At 38.9% G+C, this 26,859-nt stretch overlaps 1 long non-coding RNA gene across 2 annotated transcripts; it reads left to right on the top strand.

The window, feature by feature from the left end:
• LOC144245386 (uncharacterized) lies at positions 1–25,398 on the top strand. Of its 2 annotated transcripts, XR_013339239.1 has the most exons (6): positions 1–171; positions 1,821–1,974; positions 8,246–8,307; positions 9,984–10,100; positions 10,296–10,393; positions 25,193–25,398. It is a non-coding gene; the product is annotated as an uncharacterized LOC144245386 (long non-coding RNA). The 2 variants fall into 2 exon arrangements; XR_013339240.1 differs by lacking the exons at positions 1–171; positions 1,821–1,974 and adding an exon at positions 5,328–5,441.
• Positions 25,399–26,859: the final 1,461 nt, after the last annotated feature.

Genomic DNA, 26,859 nt, shown 5'->3' with positions numbered 1-26,859 from the left:
GAAGAAGAGAAAGGGAAAAAAAGAAAAAAGAAAACAATTTAAGCAAAACACAGAAGCAAAGAAAATGAACAGTTAAAGGAACCAGCAAACAGAATGAAACTCAAAGAAGTTACATCCTGTTTTCCCTAGGACTGAAACTATGAAGACTTCTATAGGCTGAACACTAAGCAGGTGGAATGACTTGTGCTTGTCTTCTAGGGGATGTGCTTGGAGGGCCCAGTGGGCAGGGATTGGTGTAATGGCTCCACTATTCACCAGGTGGCAGTGCTTAGCTTCCTGGAGTGGATCAATGTGATGTGCATGCAGCTGCATGGGAGAGGTGGAAATGGCTTCATCCAGCGCCCTAGTCTCTGACACAGGAACTTTGTGCTCTCACTGACCCTCGATCAAACACCTCTTCTTTGTCTCAGGCCTCCATCCACTCCCCACCTCTACCCTGCCTGTGTCCATGCTGTCCACCTGCCAGGGGACACCACCCTCCAGTTTTATCTCAGATGGGGCTGTGTTTCAAAACCCCATTCTTCTGAGACCCCTGTGGCTTGGACCTGCGCCAATTCTCTGCAGAAAGATCTTGCCGAGCAATGACTGGGTGCCAGCCTGCCCTAGGAAAGTTTCTTGCAATCGCATAGTAGCAGAGGTTCAGAGAATATGGCTAATCACAACACACAGCCGGCATTAGGTGTCACCACACTCTGGTGACTTTGTCCCAATACCAGCAAACATGGCTACTCTCAGGGACCTTTGCCTGTGGCCTCTACCAAATGCAATCCAAGCAGAGGAACCACTTCTCCCTGTGTGGAACATGGACCCTTCAGACCCCGCTTCCTACTCCTGGGGATTCACTCTATTTCCTCACCAGAGCACCACCAGGCACTAAGCTCCAAAACTTCAGACTCTGCTCCACTGTTTATAGAATCTTGGTGGTATTGAAACCTTTTCCTTTCTTCCCACCAATAGTTTTGGGGAACAGATTTCTTGTTCAGTCCCCTGCTAGTGTTTTCACTCTTACTCTCTCTTTCTTTCCAGCTACTTTCTGGGGAATACTTGTCTTGCACGATCCCAAAGCACCACACTCTCCCCCTTTCTCTTTCTCTGTCCTCTTTCTGCAAAAACAGCTTGCTACCCTCCGCGTTTTTTCTCTCCCTCAGTTCCCCTCTTCGCACCATGTACGTGCTGAGTTCTGTGGCTCCAGGTATGCAGATTGTTGTGTTAATACTCAGATCAATTACCTAGGTGTTCAAAATGGTTTAGTGCTGATCTGGCTGTGTTTCACAGATGAGACAAACTCAGAGTCTCCGTGCTACTCCACCATCTTAACCATCTTGCAAAGGTGCACTTTTAAATGACTTAAAAAAAATTTTGAATTCGTTGCCAGCCATTTAAGAATTGCAGGCCCATACATACAAATCCAGTTTCTGGCTTCTCTTGGAAACTTGGAAGGACTGGCTGCATGAAGTTACTCATTCCTGCCTGGTAACAGTTGGCAGGAGCTGAAATGGATCAAGTAGGCTTTCTGATTCACCCCAGACCCCCTCTCCACCACTCCTTGCTTTCAGAAATTACATTGTTATCATCAAACTTCTGTAGGAAGTAGGAGGGTGCTGTGCTTACTGGCAAGCTTGGATGCTCATTCAATGACATTGTATAGTGCAAATACCTCTGTATTGATCAAAGGGAAAACTGTAAGAGAACCAGGAACAATGTGGATAAATCTGATGTTCATTTGTGAAAGTGTAGTATCTATATTTTCATTTTTCTTTAGTTATAGCAGTCATTAAAAAGAATCAGTGACCAAGTGTCTCGTTTGAATATATTTTCAGCTCGGTCCTACACTTGAAGTTTGCCTTCTGTGATATCACCACACTGTTATATGAACCTGAGCCAATGTTTCTCCACCTTTGTTGAGCACTGGAAGGAGGTGGAAGCTTATGAAAAATATAGATGCTTGGGCCCAACTCCATGGATTCTGACTGGGTATGTTTGGGAAGGAGCCTGAGTATTTGTTCTTTGTATAAATTTTGCAGATGATTCTGATCCTTTAAAATGTGAGAACCAACTTTGATGTAGGGTAAGTATTTCTACTGTTTTGGTGAGGGGGTGGTTCCTTGTTTTTGGAACTACTGCTTTTACACAAGAAGATTCTTAGAGAAGAAATACACACAAACACGTTTGCCTCTGAGAAACACTTATGGATAAGGATTCCAACAGTTTACAGGGCTTCAGCCAAGAAACAGCAAAGCCTGGCCAGCATGTCAGTGCACGTACACGTGTGAGACCTGACCTAGTCTACCGACCATTTTGGTTGGTTAACCATCTAGAAATGTCTGAAACTATATTTTTAGTTTTACATTGTCAGTTCCCCCACCCCCCAAACATACAGAATTAAAGAACCATAAAATTTTGGAAGTAAATTAGTCTTCAGAAATCTAGATCACCTGCCCTGTTTTATGAGAGCCAACTATTCAACTTAGGGCCACACACAGTTAATGGCTGAGCTGGGAATAGTGCTTAGATTTCTGAATGCCAGTCTGGTGTTCTTCCTATTATTTCTGCTCACCTCAAAACAGTACCCAAATATCCATGTGCATCATGTTGCATTCAAGGGAGTTGCTTTGTTAAATGTAAAGGTATGGTATGTAAGCTGTGGTGAAAAGATGGAACAGTGAAAGTTTCTGAGATATCATAATATTTAAAACTATCATTTGGAATCAATTTTTTGGTAAATTGTTTATAAAGGGAAAACAAGTAAATGAAAGTCAGGGTGCAGAATAAATCTTACTCTATGGCAAGCCACAGTCCATTAAGATACGGAATTTGGAAACTGTTAGCTATAAAATGTCCTTTCACTGGGGTGCCTAGGTGGCTAGCTTGGGAAGTGTCCAACTCTTGATTCTGGCTCAAGTCATGATCTATGGGTTGTGAATTTGAGCCTCGAATCAGGGTCTATACTGACAGTGCAGAGCCTACTTGGGATTCTCTCTTTCCATCTCTGCCCCTCTTCTGTTCACGCTCTCTCTCAAAATAAATCAACATTTAAAAAATAAATAAAATTCTAGGGGCACCTGGGTGGCTCAGTCAGTTGAGCATCAGACTTCAGATCAGGTCATGATCTCCAAGTTTGTGGGTTTGAGCCCCGCATCAGGCTCTGTGCTGACAGCTAGCTCAGAGTCTGGAGCCTGCTTCAGATTCTGTGTCTCCCTCTCTCTGACCCTCCCCTGTTCACACTGTCTCTCTCTCTCAGAAATAAAGAATAAAATAAATAAATAAATAAATGAAATTCTTAAAATAATGTCCTTGTACTAGTTATTAGGAAAATGCTCTCTTTGTGGGTATAAAGAGCCCACCAATGGCACAGACCATGCAATTACACTGTTTGCAGGAACAGTGTTTGGGGCTAGAGAGGCAAATCTTGGTTTAGAGAATTTTAAAATATAAAACTACTTCCTTCCCAAGAGAAATATTATGTCACTGAGAGATAACATTATAAGGGTTATAAATTCCTGTTTTCTTTCTAGTTCAAGAAATCGTTTCCAAAACCCACTAGTCTTTCCAAATTTACTCTGAAACTCTTTCCCTCTCCCTTAGAAAATATGAGGCACAGCTGAATATGTAAGGGGCACTTATATTTTTGTTATTATGAGCTATATTGTACAACTCACCAAAGAGTGAACTTGGAAGATGGGAGCCTCTGTGTTTTGATGTTGCTGATGGTAGAGGAGTGATTTCTAAAGGGCAATGTGTGCCTCCCCCACCCCACCCCCGGACATTGAATCTTTGTATTCTCGATCTCATGCAAGCTGATCTCTGATGCCTCTGCCAAACTTTGGGCTCAGAGCTGGCAAATTGGCACCTACGGGATCAATCTGACTGGCAAACTTTGTTTTCCTTAGGCAGTATTTCTAAAATATTTGAGCTAACATTTACAAATTGGGAGATTTCAGATAATAAATCTGGATTCTTGAGTTCTCTGGAAATATCAGAAAATCTAAGTCCATTCCCACTGTGATATCCGATAGAAGCTTAGGGGCACCTGGGTGGCTCAGTCAGTTAAGTGTCTTGACTCTTGATTTCAGTTCAGGTTATGATCTCTAGGTTTGTGGGTTCAAGCCCCATGTCCATCTCTGTGTTGACAGTGTGGAGCCTGCTTGGGATCCTCTCTCCCTTTCTCACTGCCTCCCTCTGCTTGTTATCTCTCTCTCTCTCTCAAAGTTAAATTTATAAACATAAAAAAGTATTCAATAGTAGCTTAGGAGCTCCTGCCCCTTAAACTGGCATCCTGCCTCCTAACTACACTGTAGGTAATGTAGCTCAATTGAACATTCTATGATGATTGAAATGTTCTGTAGCTGCCTGCCCTGTCCAACTGCACATGGCCTTTAGCCATGTGTGGCTTGAGCACTTGAAATGTGGCTAGTGTGACTGAAGAATTGAATTTTGAATTGAATTGAATTTTTATTAATTTAAATTTAAATAGCCATATGTGGCTAGTGATGACCATTTTGGAATAAGTCTAGCTGGTTATTGCTGAGTACGAGTGAATGTGCATCCAGACGTTCTGTTTTTTTAAGAGCATCCAGGAATGAAGATTTTTAATGAAGTCTCTTCCATTTAAAATTTTGTCTCTGTTTTAAAAATGTGAAAGCCAAAAAAGGCCACATTGATGGCATGAATCATGACCTATGACCATTCAGTGATGACTCCCACTCATTGGATTAATGAGCAGCCAAGGACAAAAAGAAAAACAGCTTGCACATCTGTCAGTGGAAATCAAAAGGCACAGTTAAAGTGTTATCATTGCTCTGAAATATAGCCTTGCTTTCACAAATTAAAGATGGTTAAAATTTTGTCAGTGGCAAAGATTATATGCATCCTATTCTATAAAAGCATTGAACAAGTGATGTTTAGGCTGAGATAAAGGACAAAGAGAAGGTCTTTGGATGAGAGAGAACAGCAAGGGGAAAGACCCAGAGGCAAGGGAAGCATAGTTGGTTGGAAGCCTAAGGAAGCTTCATGTGACTGCTTTGCCCAATATGGTACCCACTAGCCACATGTGGCCATTGAAATTTAAACAAAATTTCAAAAATTAAAAAAAAAATCAGTTTCTCAGTCACATTTGCCACATTTCAAGTGCTCAGTAGCCGTGTATGGCTAGTGGCTGCCATACTGGACCTTCAAGGTATAGATAGCATCTATCAATCATTTCACAAAGGTGTATTGGCCGGTAGTAGAGCTTAGAGACTGGAGAAAGAGAGCCTAGAGAGAGATTCTTGGGGACAAGGCCATGAGGTCACAAAGGAGCCAGTGTGTCACATTAGGAAGTTGGGACATGGAGCTGAAGACTTTCTTTTAGGAAGGTTATGCTGCTGTTGTATGGAAAATGGATTGGAAGGAGTCACAAAAGTGGATGGTAGAAACCCTGTTAAAAGGCTGTGGTGGTGGAGGTAAGACATCAGGATGCCCCAGCAGTCAGACATTATCCATTTATCTACTATCATATCATGCCTGGCCCAGGACTCAGAGGGCAGTCAGTGCTTCCAGCGAGTGCCCGGTATAGATTGCCACTGGGAATAGCTCCATTCTATAGGTGAGACACTGAGGTTCTAGTGGTTAAATATATGAATCCCACAGACCACACATCTAGTAAATCTGACAACTGTGATTCTATCCAAATCCTGAGATTATTTTGTATTTTTATTTTTCTCTCTATATAGTATTTGCAACAACTTTCCTCCACATGCAGCGAGTCCCTTTCTCCAATTGCATCTTTTCCACTTCCTGTTCCTTTTAAGATGAGAATTCTATTTCAGAGCATTTTTTTTCAAAGCGTCTATTCCAAATTAAGGGTAATCCAGAACCCAACCTAGATAAAAGTTCTTTGTATGTGATGATATTAAATGTGTGAGCTTTTATAAAAATATGTGTGCCTTTGAGGAATTCTTCAGACATCTGGGGAATTTAAACCAGTAATTTATAATATATTTCCTTGACTAGAATGATAATTCCCTAATGAAAAGAGTGGGTCTTTACTTCAAACTGTATGCAGCCGTGGAAGGAAACTTAGTAGCTGAGACTTTGAAATTCTCAAGCTGCTAGGTATGAATTTACTGATTTGCTTTGCTCTTTTTTCATTTGTTTTTCAATAAATAAGACATTAAAAATGTCATAAAGCTTTAATTTCCCTTTTATGATAACTTTATTTTGATGTAATTTCAAACTTACAGAAAAGTTGTTGGAATAGTCCAAAGAACTCCTGTGTATCCTTCACTCAGATTCACCGATTGTTACCATTTTGCTGCACTTTCTTATCATTGTCTCTCTCAACACACACACACACACACACACACACACACACACACAAACACATTATTTTTTGAACAACTTAAGGATAAGCTGCAGACCTAAGGCTGCTTTATCCCTAAATATTTTAGTGTGCGTGTTCTAAGACAAGAACATTTTCTTACATCATCACAGTAAAATGATCAAAAGAGGAAATTTAACACCAGTATAGTATTGTTATTTAATCCATAGTATCTAAATCACTGGATTATTTGAGTTTCATCAGTTAGCCCACTAATGTCCTCTATAGCTGTTTACAACTCCTTTTCCCACACCCTGTGCAGAATCTAGTCCAAGATTATGTATTACATTGTATTGTTACATCTCTTCAGTCTCCTTATAATTGGAACAATTCCTCATACTTTTTGACTTTCATAATATTTATATTTTTGAATAGAATAAATAACAAGACGGATAATGTATAGTATAAATCTGTACATAATCTATTGATTATATATAGATTATAGTCTATAACCTGTACATGAATATATAATCTATACTCCATATAATGCTTTACATGAAGCATCTACTATATAACACATATATGAATATACTCATGAATTCTTACCTACTATTATCTATTGTGAGGAGATCTTTGAATGAAAGGGAACAGCAAGAGCAAAGACCCGAAGGTAAGAGAGGACATACTTGGTTAAGAACCTAAAGAAATTTTACATATCTGCTCTAATTATGACAGCCATATTGGATATCAATACATATAATCTATTATATAGATTATAAGTGGTATAATAATTCATGAGTCTGTACTAATAAATGCAAACATAAATAAATAAGAGGGAAAGCTCTTCTTTGAATAAAATGATATGACAGAACTAGAGAATTACCATTTCCCAACCATTATAATAATGAAGAATTCAGACAAGGATTATCCACGGATACAAAAACTAGTGGGTTAAAGTTTGAAGAAACAGATAATTACAAAGCTTGGAAATATTGTCCCACAAATCGCTTATTGATTAGAAAGGAAAGGATGGCAAGTGGCTGATGGCATACAGCTAGTCAAGATTAACATCACCAATGATAGGACAAATAATCAACATGTGCCTCTGATATGATGCACAAGAAGGACACAACTTTTATGTTGTGTTCTTGTTAAAAATACACCTATTCATGAGAAAACAAATCCAAACGGGAATATTCTAGAAAATATTGACTTTTTAAAGAGAAGCCTGTTCAAACCCGGGGTTGCATTGAGTTGCATTATCAAACAGTACCACTAGATGTCACTGTAGTCTTGTAAGTTGCACAAGTTTGATCTTAGCAAATCTAAATTCCTTTGTGGCCTGCCTCTTCACTTTGACACCATTGTGAACTGGACACATCTTGCCAATTTCAACACATACAGCTTTTGAGAAGGCTATAAATTAAATGATGGCAAAGCAGCGGAGGAGGTGGCAACAGGCTTAGATGAAAGCTTGTCTCTGCCATTACAAACTGTGATGGCAATTCCTGGCAAACCCTGCCCTGTCTCTGGGTATTAGTCTCCTCTTGTAAAATGAGGGGATTTGGGCTGCTAGCTTCTACTCATCTCTAGCTCTAACAGTCTATGATTTTAAGCTATGGTTTTTTCACTAAAGTCATTTCAGGGCCCTTATAACATTTTTTTTGCCCAACTTTGTTGGACCTATTACTGGTTTTCCGGTTTTTTTCACCTAGTACTCTAATTTATGTAATGTTTGTCCATAAGTTGACTCAGTTTTTAAAAATGTAAATAAAGAAAATAATTTATAGGCCAATTACAAATGGAAACCAGTTCACTTGCCATAAATAGAGAGTAACCACAAAAATAAATATAAAGAAAGCAACATAATGTAGTTAAATTTGAGTAGATGTTATTGTCTACATAAGGCTCAGAGCCTGTAACCTGCTCTGTTTTTCCTTTTTAAAGGGAGGTTTGGAGGTGTTAAAGAGAAGTTGAAGACAGACTAGCCCTGAGATTTCCCTCTTGATGTAAGCGAAAGAATTGAGACCAATAGATTTGTATTATTTAATTCTGTATCCATGAACCAACCACAATATTTCATACACCATCTAAAACCAGTCCTATGCTTCCATAAGCTGTTCTAAGTTTCTCTTTCTTTCCTTTGTTCTTTTGTTCTTTCCTTCCTTCTTTCCTTCCTCCCTCCCTCCCTCCCTCCCTCCCTCCTTCCCTCCTTTCTTTCTTTCTTTCTTTCTTTCTTTCTTTCTTTCTTTCTTTCTTTCTTCCTTTCTTTCTTTCTTCCCTCCTTTCTTTCTTTCTTTCTTTCTTTCTTTTTTCTCTCTTTCTCTCTTTTCCTCTCTCTCTCTTTTTCTTTCTCTCTCTCTATCTCTCTTTCAACTCTTGATTCTTCAATACTTCTAAAGGACCATAAAGAGTCTGATTAGAAATCATACATTGTTAATTGTTTTCTTCAATCTGTATTTAACCTTTCATTTTATGTTGATATTCCTTTCCAATTAGTATTGGTTTAGCTTCCTTTTTGTGTTTATTTAAATTTGCTTTTATAGTCAGTCTTCTTCCATTTGAAACACTCCCTTTTTAACAGAGGAGATGATATATACCTCTCTGCTGTCAATGTCGAAGCAATTATATGCCACCAAATGGCTTGTGATTTGGCATTTTCTCCTGATAAAGGCTTATGATAGATAGGATGTGGCAGAGGTCAGGAATTCTGCTGAGTACAACCTGAGGGTATGCTTCAAATTGCTTGAGCTTTATCCAAATCCCCTAGGACACAATCAGAAAACTGGTCCCCTTCAATTTTGGTACAGAGCTTTCTTCTTCATTCTTCACAGAGATTCAGAGTGAAGACGTCTAAAGCTGAGCCACCTAATTGCACGTTTTACTCCCTAGCATTAGCGTAGCCCTTTCCTGCTTTGTATAATCAGTTATAATTACTAATTTGCTGGCCACAATTAGCATAGGGAGTTTTGTAGGAGCAGAAACAATTTCTTAGCTACCCAATGGTACTAAATAATTTAAAAAGGAAGACAAAGAATTTCTATCAAATGTGTTTTGTTTTCTTAATGCTGGTAGTGCCATTAAGAAAAACCTTTATAAGGTAAAGGAATCAAGAAATTCATAAAGATCAATCCACCAACTATTTCCTGCATTACAAAAGTTTTTTTTGTGTGATTTAATTTTCTTGCTGAGGTGAATTTAATTTGCCATTAGAAGCTCAAAACCTGCGGGGTCAGTTTCAATGGAACAGAATGCTTTTTATCTTGTCTGAAATACTGTTCTTATCTGCAAAACATGAGGGGGATTGCTTTTTCAGAACTAATTTTCATTAAAAAGTTGATTCTGAATCAATAGAAACTTTTTTCTGTGCCAAATTTGGTCGAACTATACCCTCTTATGACCTACTCACTCCAATTCAGAGTAAAATTCTGCCTTTTCCCCCCTCAGTGTTCGTTACCAGACCCAAGTTGAGATCCAAACCACAGTGAGCAGACATTAGAAGAATTCACTATATATATGAGATACACTAAATATAGTAATGACAGTCAGATACATGAAGTATGGTTATTTTCTGGTAAGAGAGTTACTTGAACCTTGTTCAAGAATTCTTCAGATTTCCTTTAGCCCTGTTTGTTCCTGATGCTGATTAATGTTTATGATTCCATTATCCACTTTATGTTTACAGATTCCTGCTCCTCACAACATTCACTCAATTATTTTATTATGTGTTGACATCATTCTCAATGGAATGGATGATGGTATCCTGGCAGAGTCTCCTTCCAAATTTTGCTGAGTATCATGAGTAAGTGTACTTTGAGCCAGTTTCTAGAACTATATCCCCAAGGCTTCAAATTATACTTTATTTCATTGTTTTCAAGTGTCTAGAGCCAACATGTCTGTTTGAGATACTGAGTCAAGTATTGTCTCCCAAGCACATCTATAACTGTTGATCCCTGTGAGAGAGATCTAATTCTATTTGTGCTTATCTTAACCACAGCATTGAAAGAGGCTTTAAAGATCCCCTCATCCCCATCTGGTGTCCGGGTGCCCACCATATCAGCCTTCTGTGGTGCAAGTAATAGAAACCAACTTTGGGTAAGCTAAACCAAAAAGCATATTTATTTTATTAATACAGGGTGGCTAGTAGAATTAAAACAAAATAAAACAAAACAAACCCCAAAGAACCAGCTAAGACGGGTTAGAACTCATATTGACTCTGGGAAGCTAGGTACCGGGTGCTAACTGGCAATGTCTTTAAGTATTACCCACTGGTGACCCCAAGGATATTGTTTTTGGGAGTTTTAACATCCCCTTGCCAACTCTTAGTCTGGGTAGTTGAGATTTCTTATATTTATTCAAAATGCTATATAAAAGTACTTTAAAATTGTCTCCCAAAACTTCCCCTCATCCAGATTGCTTTCTACCCAGAAATGAGAAGCCTACCACTTATAATAGATAACCTTTTCATTTCCTACAATTTATGTGATTGGAATCCTAAAATGTTTATTCTTTTTCTTTTGTGGCTTCTTTGATGTTTCATAATTACTTTGAGATCCATCAATGATATTATCTGAGTTAGCTCAGCCTTTTTGTTGTTATTTTTGTTGCTGAGTAATGTTCTTTGGATGTACTGTGATTAGTTTATCCATTTGTCTGTTTATGAACATTTGAGTTATTATCCATTTTTGACTATTGAAAATAAAGCAGGACAAATATTTGTGTATACTTATTAATTGAGGGAAAAGCCTTTTTTTTCTGCCTTAGAGGAAATCTTTATTAATCATGTGTGGTTCACACATGCTCTTTTTAAAGAAACCCAGCCTTCTAGAGAAGTGCATTCCTTAAGACTGGCTGCTGTTTCTCATCATGAGTCTTTTATTAAAAGAAAACCACAGTGAAACAATTGTTTTGATTGTGTTACCTTCTAATTAAACTTTTTTATTTTTTGAAAATGTGTTTATTTATTTATTTGTTTGTTTACCTATTTAGAAAGAGGATGAGAGTAGGAAAGAGGCAGAGAGAGAGAGGAAGAGAGAGAATCCCAACCAGGCTCTGCACTGTCAGAACAGAGCATGACTCAGAGCTTGAACTTGTGAATGGTGAGACCATTCCCTGAGTTGAAATCAAGAGTTAGTTGGTGGCTTAACTGACTGAGCCACCTAGGAGCCCCTAAATATATTTTTTTTTGTAAAAAAAAAAAAAAGTCTGGTTGGTCTTTCCTTAAATGTTACATAAAACATATAAAGAAGACAACAATCATGATAAAAAGCTTCTGCACGGCAAAGGAATCAATCAATAAAACTAACAGGCAACTGATGGAATGGGAAAAGATAATTGCAAATGACATATCAGATAAAGGGCTAGTATCCAATATCTATAAGGAACTCATCAAACTCCACACCCAAAAAACAAATAATCCAGTGAAGAAATGGGCAGAAGACATGAACAGACACTTCTCCAAAGAGGACATCCAGATGGCCAACAGACACATGAAACGATGCTCAGCATCCCTCATCATCAGGGAAATACAATTCAAAACCACACTGAGGTACCACCTGACGCCGGTCAGAGTGGCTAAAATGAACAAATCAGGAGACTATAGATGCTGGCGAGGATGTGGAGAAACGGGCACCCTCCTACACTGTTGGTGGGAATGTAAACTGGTACAGCCCCTCTGGAAAACAGTGTGGAGGGTCCTCAGGAAACTAACAGTAGAACTCCCCTATGACCCAGCAATAGCACTGCTAGGAATTTACCTAAGGGATACAGGAGTGCTGATGCATAGGGGCACGTGTACCCCAATGTTCCTACCAGCACTCTCAACAATAGCCAAAACATGGAAAGAGCCTAAGTGTCCATCAACAGACTAATGGATCAAGAAGATGTGGTATATTTATACAGTGGAATACTCCATGGCAATGAGAAAGAATGAAATCTGGTCATTTGTAACAACACGGATGGAACTAGACGGTGTTATTCCCCTCTGAAATAAGACAAGCAGAGAAGGACAAATGCCATATGTTTGCACATATAGGTGGATTAGGAGGAAGTTAACAGAGGATGAAGCGGGAGAAGAAGGAGAAAAATAGAGGGGGAGAGGGAGGGAGGCAAACTATGAGAGACTCTTGAATGCTGAGAACAAACTGAGGGCTGATGGGGGAGGGGGTACAGGGGAAAGGGGGTGATGGGCATGAAGGAGGGCACTTGTTGGGAAGAGCACTGGGTGTTATATGGAAACCAACTTGACAATAAAGTATTTAAGAAAAAAATTAAAAAGAATACAAATTAGAGTTTATGTTTACAAAACACTGTTAAGTGAAACAGTTCTAGACTGCAAATGTATTATGCAGTCAATTTAGTCTGAATTTGGTTCCCTGGTACATGATTGTGAAAAAGACATGCAAAAATATTCTAATATTTAGTCTGCATCTTCCTTTCTGCAGAAGAAAATTGTGATTTCAGGTCATAACCAGCATGCCCATCCAAAGTCATTCAAAGTCTGGGCAGCCCTTCCTCCTTTTGTTTCCTTAGTTGTTTCTAACCCTGCAACATGGTATGCTGTACAGTAAAAGGCAAAGAACCATTTTACTGAAATAGATGACATCCTATGGCCAACATCCCTGCAATTAATATGCTTTTCAAGGAGTCATTCCAAAAGAGAAGAGGTGCAGAATTGCTTTCACACATTACACAGTTAAAATGATGACTATTAAAAATGCTGCTGCTGCAAAAAAAAAAAAAAAAAAATGCCTGTGGGCTACATTTGCATAATTCTGTAAGCTTTACAGATTCTGTTTAAAACTGATCCATGCAAGAACTCCAGAAGTAGGTAGAGTTCTTTTTTTTCAATTTCAAAACAATGGATAAATACAAGTGTATCATAAACAATTCTATCATTATGGAAGGCTACAGAATAAAATAGTGCAGGCCCATCCTCACTTTTCCATGATTATAATTACTAGAGGTAATTATTTTAGTCAAAGTGGTGTGTATCATTTCAGATCTTATGCTATGAATTTTCATATGTGTATATGTATATATACATTTATAAAAATAAAACTACACTATACTTATTTTCCAGCAACTTCTTCTACAAACATCCTCTTTCCCATACACTAAAACTCTATTCTTCCTATGCTCAGAACAAGCATCATTTAAACTCTTCTCACACCCAAACTGGCTTATAACCAAATCTTACCACTGCTACCTTCAACATATGCCCAGAAATCATCCTCNCTGCTGCTGCAAAAAAAAAAAAAACAAAATGCTGCTGGTCCCTGGCAGCCTCACCTCAAAGTCAGATCAGTCTACTTTGAGTCCTGCCTTCCCTCGAGCAGAATTGAACCTCTCTTGGTTTGCAGTCTCTGCCCCTCACTCTACTTCCTTGAGTTCCTCCAAAGCAAATCCTTCAGATGATGGATGTCAGCTTGCAATTCCTCTCAAGTCACTTTCTCCTTCTCCAGACTCCTTCTCTGAACTTACTATCTTCTCTCTGTGGGAGGCACTTGCTTCAAATCTTTATATGGCCCCTTCCTTCTCATTCTTCAGTTCCTGGCTCAAATGTCATCTTTCAGGGAGACCTGTTCTGACAAACCAGGCTCATGGCCCTCATCCTCAGTGAAACCACCCTGGCTTTCATGCTCTTTATTGTAATCTGGAAGTTATCTTTTTGGGGGACTTCCTTTTTGGTATCTATCTTCCCACTAAGCCGTGAGCCCCATAAGAATAGAGACCATATCTGTCTTTCTATTACTGTATACTCGTTGTCTGGAAGAGTGCCTTTTACACTAAAGTCGCTCAATAAATATTTATTGAATAAATTAAAAAATTAATAGTATGTTTTATACAAGTTCTATTGTAAAATATAGCATACATAAAGAAACATGCATAAAACTATATATATTCTTTAGGGAATGGTTATAGAGTGAAGTTTGTTAATCACCATTCAAGTCAAGAACTAGAATAGTATTTTTCTCCTAGAAACTATCCTTGTACTCCATGTATCCATTCCCACCCACAACCTAGAGGTAACTACTATCCTTACTTATATGATCATCATTTACCTACTTGTCTTCATAGTACTACCACTTACATGCTCATCCCTAAACCAGGTAGTTTAGTTTTGCCTGCACTTAGAAATAAATATATAGAATTAGTATATTAGAGGTACTTTTCTGCACCTTACTTATTTCATTCAAGATTCTGTTTTTAGATTTTTTTTTTTTTAATTTCTGAGAGAGAGAGAGAGACAGCATGAGCAGGGGAGGGTCAGAGAGAGGGAGATACAGAATCTGAAACAGGCTCCAGGCTCTGAGCTGTCAGCACAGAGCCCGATGTGGGGCTCGAACCCATGAACCGTGAGATCATGACCTGAGCCGAAGTCGGACACTTAACTGACTGAGCCACCCAGGCGCCCCTCAAGATTCTGTTTTTAGACTTCCAACTTCTGGCATGATGGAGTGAGAAGGTTGACAAATCTTGTCCTGAAAAAAAACTACTAAGCTGGTCAAAAGTTCAAAAACAACCATTTCAGGGCTCTGGAAATTGATCAGAAGCATACCACACACTGATGAAACCTCCTGAACTTTGGGCGAGAACAGTATGAATCTGGGACATTGTTGCCTGAGCTGCTCCTGCCCCTTGCGGAGCCCCAGTTCTGTGGTGGTCGCTCACGCTGGGTGGGCCAGGCCAGGAAAGCCAGCAGCATTACTGCTGCCCCTGGATTTATAGCGCCATCCGTTAAAGTGGCAGCCTCATGCCAAGCAGACAGGGAGAGCCAGCAGCAGGCCACTAGCCTGAGCTTCCGGCACTGTTTGGGGCCAGCAGCCGTCTAGCAGACCGCCAAGGATTTAACAGTAGTGTCCAGGAGACAGCCACAGGGACAGAATACATGTCTTTTTCACATGCATGTGTAACGTTCTCCAGAACAGATACTACAGCGAACCACAAAACAAATCTCAATACCTTTTATTTTATTTTTATTTTTTCATTTTTATCAAGTTTTTAATTTTAATCCCAGTATAGTTAACATACAGGGTTATATTAGTTTCAGGTGTATGATGTAGTGATTCAACAATTCTATACAGTACTCAGTGCTCATCAGAAGTCTGCTCTCAATCATCCATCCCGTATTTCACCCCTCCCGATCCCCACCCACCTCTCCTCTGGTAACCATCAGTTTGCTCTCTAGAGTTAAGGTTTTGTTTCTTGGTTTGTCTTTCTCTTTTTTTCCCTTTGTTTTGTTTCTTAAATTCCGTATAAGTGAAATTATATGGCATTTGTCTTTAACTTATTTCACTTAGCATTATATTCTTTAGCTCCATTCGTGTCATTGCAAATGGCAAGATTTCATTGTTTTTATGAATAGTATTCATATATATATATATATATATAATGGAATATAAATACATGCATAATGGAATGTATATATATATATATCTCCTATAATATTCCTCTCTCATGCTGTTCTTTTTAGGTTTTGGTATCAATATTATTTTTAATCTTCAGTATTCATAATTATTCAATTCATTTTCTTCTACTAATTTGGAGGTAACATACTTTAGTTCTACAATTTTCATTGTTACATTATTTATGGATTGGATGAAGCCCACCCCCCCCCCCCAAAATTATATTGAAGTCTTAACCCCTGGTACCTGTGAGTGTGACCTAATTTGCAAATAGGATCTTGAAGATGTAATCAAGTCAAGATAAAGTCATTAGAGTGGGTGCTAATCCATTATGACTGGTGTCCGTACAAGAAGGGGAGACAGAAATTCCCAGGAGGGAGATGACCACGTGAGGGCAGAGGTGGAGATCAGAGATGCCACTGGCACACGTCTGGGGCTGTGAAGGAAACATTCCGAAGGGAAGAGCCTTCAGAGGGCGCTTGGCCCTGCCAACATCTTGATTTTGGACTTCTAGCCTTCGGAACTGTGAGAAAGTAAATTTTGTTTTTTTTTCCAGCCAGTCAGCATGTGGTAGTTTGTTATGGCAGCGCTTTCAGTGTAATCCACCTTAGAAATCATCACCTGCATAATTAATGTACCCAAGTCTAGAAGTCATGGGAACCTTCACCTTCTCCTGGACAGATAGGGGGCACAAGGAAACCGCACACCAGAACTTTTCATTCCCTTCTCCATTTCCCCTAGTCCAGCTCATACGCTGTAGTTGTCTAATACCTTAAGTTAATCACAGTTTCCCCACTAGAAATTGTCATTACGTTTCATACAGTCTATGCTTATTTTATTCCACCCACATTCTCTACTGTCTTTGCTTTGCTAACTTTTTTGCATCTCAGATCCTTTTCCCAGTACCATTGTCTTTCTGCCTGAAGCACATCGACAGAGTTCCTGCAGTGAGAATCCGCTGGTGACAAATTCTCTCAGGTTTAGTTGGGGTTTCACTGGCTGCAGAATTCATTTGACAATTGGTTTCATTAGATACACCGAAGATACCAGTACACTGTCTTCTGCCTTCCGTTCGTGCTGTGGGGAAGACAGCTAGCTGTTTATTAGAGGCCAGTCTAACTGCCATGCTCTTAAAGGTAACTTGTCTTTTTTTCTCTGGCTACTTGAAGTTTTTCTCTTTACCTTTGTTCTTTTGCAATCTTACTATCATGCCTCTAGTTGCAGATTTTTTTCACTTTCCCCCTCCCCACCTCTCTCTTCTTTCTATTTTATTGATACAGAATTGACTTAAACACTATAAAGTTAAGTGTACAGCATAATGACTTGGCATTCCTGTAATTCGGGAAATGGTTTCCACAGTAAGTTTACTGAACATCCTCATAGAGTTACAAAAAATTTTTCCTCTGTGATGAGAACTTTTAGGATTTTAAATCTCTTAGCAGATTTAAAAAACTATTTTCTTGGGGTTCCCTAGATCTTTTTTGATCTGTAGATTAATGTGTTTCTTCAGTTCTGGAAAATTCCAGTGATTTTCTCCTCAAACATTTCTTCTGCCTCATCTTCTCTTCTCCTTCTAAAGTCTTGATTCGGGGCGCCTGGGTGGCTCAGTCGGTTAAGCGTCCGACTTTCGCTCAGGTCACGATCTCGCGGTTCGTGGGTTCGAGCCCCGCGTCGGGCTCTGTGCTGACTGCCAGCTCGGAGCCTGGAGCCTGTTTCAGTCTGTGACTCCCTCTCTCTCTGACCCTCCCCTGCTCACGCTGTCTCTCTCTCTCTCTCTCCTAGAAATAAATAAAAACATTAAAAAAAATTAAAAAAACAAAGTCTTGATTCAACGCATGTTACATTTCTCACTATATCCTCTTTGTGTCTTACTCTCTCTCTATCTACTATTCCATGTCTTATACTGGATGGTGTATTCTAATCTAATTTATATCCAGTTTATTATATATTATATTGTATATAATTTATTTATATGGACACACTCGTTTCACTATCCTTTCTAGTTTACCTAGTTTATCAGTTCATTACTTCTCCTTATGTTTTTTCCAATCTGCTGTTAAACCCATTCACTGAGTATTTAACATTTGTTATTTTAGTATTTATTCATAAAAGCTGTTTGTTTTTCAAATTTGCTGTGACAAATTTTATAGCTTCCTATAATATAATCTGTTTTTGATAACATACCTGTTTCCTGCAGATGTTATCAGTTTGTCATTTGTTTCTTTAAGCATGGTCATCTTGATGGTATTTTAGTCTGTCTGATACTTTCCAAGTCTGGGCAGAATGCTGGTGTGTCTCTGCTTTCTGTTGGTTCTGCTGGGTTTCATTAGGTCATGTTTCCTTGTGTTTCTGCTAATCTTTGTTTGCTTGCCTTCCTTCCTTTGTAAAGTTATTTGTAGGGATAACCAAGGCCTGGCATACAGGGACCTGCCCCTGAGATGCTTTGGGTTTGCTCCATCAGGTACCTGGGCCTACTACCAGCTGGCTACCATCTTACACCATTTCACAAACTGAGGTTATGTAGGCAGCTCGAGCTGTGAGTATCTGAGTGTAAAGCCTCCAGAGGGCCGGTCAGGGCCCAAGGTCTCCTGGCTTTGGGGAAGCGAACACTAACTTCGTCCCGCCATTGGTAATGCATCTCTTTGAAATCCAAGCTTAGTGTAAAGGGGTCTTCCCACCTTGGATGGGCTTCGAGCCCTGACCATTGCTGCTCCTCCCCTCATGCAGTCCCTGTGCAGAAGCCCCGAGTGACCAGGAACCAGAAATGCTTTGGGGCAGAAGTGCTTTAGTGTCCAGTGCTTCACGAATCTCCTTGGTGATAGGCTTTTCATCAAAAACTGGCCTGGAAACTCCCCACTTTTGTGCTGGCACTTCAGTTGTGTTTTTCTTTATTCAGAGATTTAAAAACTGTTTAAACAGTGGTGGGGGTGGTGAGGGAAGCGTTGATCTGAACGACAGCTGTTGTGATTGGAAAATGAAAGCTCAATGATATTTTTAGTCTCTCCCATCCTTAACTTCACCCATGGTCTCTCCAGAACATAGTGAAACTTGAGTGTATAAGTGCATGTGAAGGCCAAGGACTAGCACATGTAGCCATGGACTAGCACAAAGGAAACTGAAGAGAAAAGGAATTTTGTTTAGATTTTTTACCTAATTCCAAGTGTTTGAGAATATGGTTCAAGGCTTTGCTAAACATCAGCTTGCGTGTCTCAAGGCTGTCTGATTTTCACAAATCTTAATGCAAGAAGCCGGGCTTATAGAGCCTTTTTAAGTGTTAACATATTTATCGGAGATAAAATAGATTCATTTGAACAGGTGATTAGATTTGTGGCCTGAGGCCTTCAAAGACACACAAAGAATCCACAACTGCTCTTGTTTATTGGGAATGAAGGCTATATTTCATATTTGAAAAACATCAACGTTGTTTCATACCTGCCCTTCTGCAAAGTTAATGAAATAGAATATTTTCATTAAAATGTTAAAAATAACTATGCTATTAAAACTAAGACTACTGTGAAGACTGAACTTTTTTTTAACCCAAACTGTAAAATAGTTTGGTCTAAAGATATAAGGATACTATTACTGTCCTAAGCTGACCTATTATGAAGTTAAAATCCTTCTGAACAATTTCAAGAGCCATCTTTCCTACTGATGTAGCCCACACAGTTCAAGTACTGTATGCTTTTCACAGGGTGTAGTCCATCATGCCAGAAAATATTTTCTTTTTCTTATAAAACACACATGCTCATGCCATTCAATTTTAGAGTATAAATACTGAGTTGATCTTTATTTTTTGTACATGAAGTAAAAATAATGAGATGAGAGTAATGGCCATAAATTACATATCATAGAAATGTTGATTTTTCTCTTTGCAGTTTCCAACAGTGATGGTAAAGTCAAAGTAGGGCACTGAGTGGATGTCATGTGGACATTTTCAGGGCCCAGAGCAGCGGTGTTTGGCCACAAGGGCTTCTTTCCTCTGGTTTTGCAAGACCCCTGACAGATTCTGCCCCTCCTGACTCCATAGACCTTAGATGACCCACCTCAAATTCTAGAGGTTTCAGGTTCTGAATGACCCTTGAGTAGCTGACTCAAGTCATCTTGGGTGAGTCTTCCATATTGGTTTTGCACGTATACTCAAAGGGGAAAGTATAGCTTTCTTCAGAGTCAGCACAGCAGAGTGACGAGGGCAGCAATGTAGCCTGAGGGGGTAGCCAAGGATTGAATGTCGACTTCACCACTTACGACCTTTCGAACTTAGACAAGACCTCTCACCTCTCTATACCTAAGTTTCCTCATTTGTTTGAGGAGAATAATGACTATTTCCATTTCATAGACTTGCTATGAGAAATAAATAAGATCATAAATGGAAAGCATTTAAATAGTCATTGGCATATAAAAATACTCAATAAATGTTTGATATTAATATTTAGACTTGAGAAATATTTTGCACAGGTTTGGTTAACCCACCTGAGGAGAGTAATATTCTTGAGAGTTTTGAATGTAGTTCAGAAATAATTAAATACCTTCCTTGATTGAAATAAAAAGGCAATTAAGACAATGAAGCATTTTTCTCTGTGTTATCTAGGACATATTTTTCTCATTTTCCTTGTGTAATGGGAAAATTTGAAACACATACAGAATGGTGACAAATTACTCATCCTGAGGTTAATTGTTCCCCATCAAACACATTTCAAGTATGGAAGATGGAGAAGATTCCAGAGGCTTCAGAATTCAAATCTTGATAGTGTGATGTTTGGGATTCAGGCAGGCTTAGGTTTCTGATATTGCCAGAATATGATATTGGAAAAGTTCTTCAACCTTCTGGGTCTCAGGCTCCCTGATTATAAAGATACCAAATTACATGGGTGGTGTTGGCAGGTTTATAGCTGACAAGCTACAAAGTAGTTGAGTGACAACACAAAGCTGACTTTGCAACACATTCCAGAGACTTAATGTAAGAGAGAGCAACCTATTTACATACAGTGAACCAATTAACCAAGCTCTATTCACTTCACCCAAGCAAACAGTTTCCCAAATGTGCATCTCTGTTTATCTGGAAAGCGGCACAAAACAATTCAGATATGCATCTAGGAATGAGGTGGGATGGAGAGAGGTTACAGCAACAACTTGGAATGAAACAAACACTGCATGATATGCGTGCTTCATGCATACGATTTTTTATCTGATGGTGTTTTAGTGATCTCACTAACACGTATTGGGAAGTTTCTATGACAAATGAATAAGCCTGTCTTCAAAGGAACATAAGGAAGAAGGGGAAATCTAATATTTATAAAAAGCCATGTGTGTGACCAGGTATTGTATCTGTTGGTCTGAAACCTCAGAAGCATCCTGGACCTGGCTTCTGTATGTAGAAGGCAAGGAGAAACTGAAGAAAGAGGCAGACCACTCTTGGTAGGTGGTGACACTCTTGGATTGCTGGTGGCAGGTTTAATAAGCAAGGGAACTTACACATGAGGCTCATCTTGTCTGGTAACAAGACAAGAAAATCTCTGTACCCACCCACCAAAACCTTAAGAGTATATATAGAGGCCTTAATTGGGTTCAGTCACATGTACTGTCCAGATGGTCTCAACAGCACACTGTTCTCTTAAAGCTGCATCCTTGAAAACAGTTCCCACTGTGTGAGCTGCATCCTTGAAAACAGTTCCCACTGTGTGAGCCTACGCAAAATGTACATATGAAGTGCAGGGGAGGGGAAGAGGAGCCTCTGATTGCCCAGGTTTGCATCATGGGTCAACCTGAGGTCATGTTCCCTTGATAACCTCCTCCAACAATATTGGAGTAAGCTAATGCCCTAATCACCCTAAAACCTCAATGACTTAACATAATAGAAGTTTATCTCTTGCTTGTATAAAGTTTATTTCCCCATGCAGTCAGTCATGTAGGGGCCAGATTCCTTCTGCCTTGTGATTCTGACATATCTGAGAGCAGGGTCAGCAAACTATGGCTTGGGGACCAAATTTGATCTTGATCTAGGGTTTTTGTAATTTTTTTTGGTAAATAAAATTTTATTGGGACACAGCCACATCAATTCATCACATATCACCTGTGCTTTGTAGCTGCTCTCACTAAGATGATGGACTAGAGTACTTGCAACAGCCTCATGAATTGTAAAATATTGCCTATCAGGATCTTGACAGAAAAAGTTTGCTAAGCCTGCCCTAGAGCATTGGAATTTTGCCTTGGATTTTCTGATTAGCCGGCAGAGGGAGAGGAAGAGGGGTGAAAGACTGTGGGAATTTTTTATGAACTATATCTGGAAATGGCTTCCATCAATCCCACCTACTTTTTGTTCACCGGAACTCAGTCATATAGCCAAAGCAGCTGCTAGGGAAGTTGAGAAATGTAGTCTAGCGCTGGCCCAGGAGGAAGACATACAGCAGTTCTCCACAGCCCAACTCTGTACTAGAGTCTACCAGTCACTCCCTCCTCTGTGTTCCTGAAACCAAGTGTTTAAATACAGGTGAGTTGTTACGGATAAGTCATTTCATTTATAGTCTTAAAAAGTTAAGCACAGTCAGACTTATCCGGATAATTACTTTAAAACTGAATGACGGACGCAACGTTTCCAAATTTTAGTTTGTGTTCATAGGTGCCAACAGTGGTTTCTAATTGTCACAGGCTGATAAGAAAGGGAGAAAGGTGGATTCGATACTGAAATTACTTCTTTATTTATTTATTTGTTAAAAAAATTTTAAAAATGTTTTTGTTTATTTTTGAGAGAGAGAGAGAGACAGCATGAGAAGGGGAGGGTCAGAGAGACGGGGGGAGACACAGAATCAGAAGCAGGCTCCAGGCTTTGAGCTAGTTGTCAGCACAGAGCCCGATGTGGGGCTTGAACCCATGAACCACGAGATCATGACCCGGGCTGAAGTCAGACACTTAACTGACTGAGCCACCCAGATGCCCCTGAAATGACTCCTTTAAACTTGTCCTACACCATGTGAATTAACGAATGCTTTGTGTTAGTTTAAAATAAAAACTTTGAAAAGTAGAGAACGAAGGGCATAATTACATAGACCACTTCTAAAAGAACCTACTTTATTGAACTCAGAAACAACCATGTGGACATTTAAGTGACAATTTAGTTTCTAGAAAACATGATCCAGCACATGTTATTATAGTTCATTTATAAACCTTTGGTTTTGTGCAGTTTCTCTTTTTCATTAACTTTGTAATTTGGTTTCATGGTTGTTTAAATGGTATCTGCATAAAGAATGTGTCCCTAGTTTTATGCTTGTGCCTATTTAAATAAGATAGTAAAATTAGTTTAAATAAAAACATGAGCAATCCAGAAGAACATCTTCTTTCTTAAAGGTTTGTGTATATAATGCAAGTTTATAAGAGTCCACCCACAGAGAGAGCTCTTTTTGACAAAACACATATATTTGAATTAAGGAAACTATAGCAGTCAGGACAGACTATGTAAAGCTGCCATAACAAAGAAGCCCCAAGTCCTAGTGGTTTAAACTACCCACTTACATTAAACCTGTTGCATATTGCTAAAGAGTTCTGTTCATTGTGATCCCAACGGGAAGACCCAAACTGATGCTGCTGCTCTCAGTAACACCTCTGGTTGAGGGGGGCAAGTACTCTGCGGGTTCTCTTACCTTTAAGTAAATGCTCTGGCTCAGCTAAGTCAGATGACCACACTAACTTCAGAGAAAGGACTACAATCTTTTTGGGTGCCCAGAGAAGAGAGAAAGCAGGAATCGGTTGACAGAAATAAACGTCTGCATCTTTGTGTAAAGGAGTGCCCTGTGGCCTGGTTTCAATGCTTTCTATTCCCTAGTAAGGTAGCAGACAGCTTTCTTAATTTCATGGGCAGCTGGGGCTCCTGGGTTACAGCCAAGCCCTTCTGCTTGCTAGCCACATGCCACGGGCAAATCCAAACCTCAGCTCCTCCTCTGTGAAATGGGGGAGAAATGTTATGGTTCACTGAGAGGAATCAAGGCAATAACTCTCTGTCAACCATAAATTATTATCCGAATGAAGGTAATAGTATTGTTTCTGGCAATCAGTCATGCCCCATTAAGAATAAAGAATAATTAGTAACGATTTCGCTCTACAGCACTTGTCACACAATCAATATTTTGTCTCAAAAGTTTCCTGAAAATTCACAAGAAATTTCCTTAGGTAGTCTGATAATGAAACCTGAAGAGAATACTTCTAAAAATAAAAAAAAAAAAAAAAAAAAAAAAGAAGAAGAAGCAAAAATTCCCTCTTGGCTAGAAGGTGGCAAACCATTTTATATGGCCCCAAATCTATATGGCCCACTTTTCTAGTAGATTCCAACGTTTAAAAAATTTGAGGTTGAAGAAAAGAAGCACTCTCTATCTTGCCCAAGCAGCAGTTGTTTTAAGTTAGGCTCAGCATGAAAAAATTTGAAATGTTTCACAAAATAATGGTGAGGATAGAAACACAAGAAGATTCTCATGCTGTAGCGTCAACTCCTGGAACTGATATCACCTGAATCTCAGAATTCCAGCAAAGTAGAATTGTATGGCGCCCTGAAGATGATCTCATCTCCTACTCTTATTTTCCAGATGAGGAAAGTAAGATCTAGAAAAGTTAAAAATTTTGCCCTAGGTCATGTTCTTTAAATACAAGTTGATTAGCCAAATATTTTTCCCCTTCACCATCCTGAAATTGTGGACTGAAGGAAATTAAACCCTGAAAGAAGAGATGTTTCTCTGTTCCCTCATACAATCGCTAACAAAATCTCTTTGAATCACAGCCTATGGCACACCCTTCACCGTGAATATGCAAGCATGCAGCAAGCCCCCCAGAAATTTCTGTGGACTAGTAATGATTCCGAGATTCCTTTTCATTACTTCTAAAATTTAGCTGAGTTGTTGTTTTCCATTTCTGATCTTTCTAAATGATGTTTTGACCTGTAGGAGATGTATGAATTGAGTAAGAAAATGAGATACAGGCTTCTAATTGAATAATTATTTGATTATTTAATTAGATGTGGAAGTCTTATACTCTAGGAGAGAAGAATTTTCACGTTGTCCACCATAAAAGGAAGAAAAAAGAAAAAGAAAAAAAGAAGGAAAGAGAAAGAGGGAGGGAGAGAGGGAGGAAGGAAAGGAAGGAAGAAAAGGAAAGGTGAGTTTCCTTCCAGCCATGTTAGTCAGGAAAGGCTCAGCGATGCTGCCATAAAAAATCCCTGGGACTTACAGTAACAAAAGATTATCTCACATTCATTTTAAATGTTCACTGTGGGTTGGAGGGGTCTCCACATTATCTTTGCAAAGAGTGGCAGGCTGAAGGAAACTCCATCTGGGGGTCACCTGCAGCTGTGACATGGGGAAAGTGAATTGGTGAATTCCACATTGGCTCTTAAAGCTTTTGCCTCTAAATAGCACATATTACTGATAATTCTTCATTTATCAAAGCAAACCATAGGGTTGCATCTAAATGCGAATACTCTACCCCGAATACTCTACTCTTTCTATAGACCTGGAAGAAGGGAAGCCATAATTTTGGTGAACATTGCTAATGGTGGCCATCCTAGAAATAAAGAAGAGAAGAAAACAGGATAGATGTGCTCCCTCCCCAAACTGTCAAAAAGACAGTGTCTCACACCGTCAATATGAATCAAATCCCCAGTCAAGGATAATAAAATGTGTGTCAGCTCTACAATAAAATCTCTTAACACGTTAACTTGTTGTGGTAAAGTTTCCTGAATTTGTTTCTTCATCTTCATACAAGAATATTGCATAGAATGGGAAGCAGGTACAGACGAACTAAAGTAAATTGAGGCTGGGATAAAGTTTCTGGATATGTACTGTGGGCCAGCTAAATGAGGAGACACATTTACGCCTTTTGTGTACTTTATCAGGCTCTTTACATTTATGATATAACTGTACTGGTCAATAGTCTTCCAAAATAATTTGACAGTAGGAAAGTTATAGCCTGATCAGACAGAAAAGTTCATTTTTGCTTAGATGCTAATAGCTTTCACTCTGAAAAGAAACCCTGAACCTCTAAAACTTAGCCTTTTTGGGAAATGTCTGAAGGTCTGGGATATGTTTAGACAACCCTCATTTGTTTTTTATTTGGGGACAATCATTTGCTTAGATACATATTTTTAAACTTTTAGTGTATCACTAGCAACAAAGTGTTTCAAGTGGGGAAAACTCAAACTAGCTCAGAATGTCCCCTAAATTAAAAAATAGAGTTTTGTACTTTCCAGAATAATAAGCACTTTTATAGTCTTTCTTTAAATCTTTCTTGGTAAAAAGCTACAAAGCAGGAGGAAGGTTGAGAGTCAAAGCCTGCTGATTTACTGTTTAATTATATCTTTCCCCCCTGCCCCTTAAAATTTTATAACAGAGCAGGGTTAACATTAACACCCCAACCACAATAAACTAAACATATTTTATTACATATTTTATTTCCAAGATGAAAATGAAGATATAATAGTGAGATGATTTTATACAGAGGTAGGGTGAATTCTATGCGACTAGGGATAACTCAATTTTGTGTTCTGTGCTTTAGTTTTTAAAACTTTAGTTTTTAAAACTATCATTAATAATTATATTAATAGCAATCTTTTACTGAGTACTGATTACAGTACAAGGGGTTATATCAAGTACCTCACATTTTCCCCTCATTTAATACTCATGGAAAACCTACTTTTAAAAATGAGGAATTGAGGATGAAGTGACTTGACCAAAGTCACTTAGCTAGTTAGTAGTGGAATATTCCTTTGGGATAAATCATTGTGGTAATAACATTTCAACCAAGGTATCTGGTAAGTGCAGTATTTTTGTAGCCCAACTCTCTTGGAGAAGAAAAGATTTATATTGGCAGCGGTTCATTTATTCATAAATATATGAATGTCCACTCTGTGCCTGGTCCTATCTTAAAGCCTGTGGGATATAGAGCTGAAAAAGTCTGCAAGGCACAGATGTTGAGAAAAGAGGTTAAGAAAAATCAGACAGACAGACTTGGGCTGGGCTCTGCAATGCAACCTTAGACAAGAACTCTCTAGCCTGATCTGCAAACTGGGAAATTATATTGGTGCTTGCTTCATGGTTTTGCTTGGAAAATTAAACTAGATAATGGATAAAGTGCTTAGCATCGCACATTGCGTTAGATGCTCCATAGAGTGCGTTCAGT

The sequence above is a fragment of the Crocuta crocuta genome, unplaced genomic scaffold (assembly GCF_008692635.1).
Source record: "Crocuta crocuta isolate KB4526 unplaced genomic scaffold, BGI_CrCroc_1.0 scaffold343, whole genome shotgun sequence".
NCBI lineage: Eukaryota > Metazoa > Chordata > Mammalia > Carnivora > Hyaenidae > Crocuta > Crocuta crocuta.
This window is presented reverse-complemented; position numbering and strand designations above follow the sequence as displayed.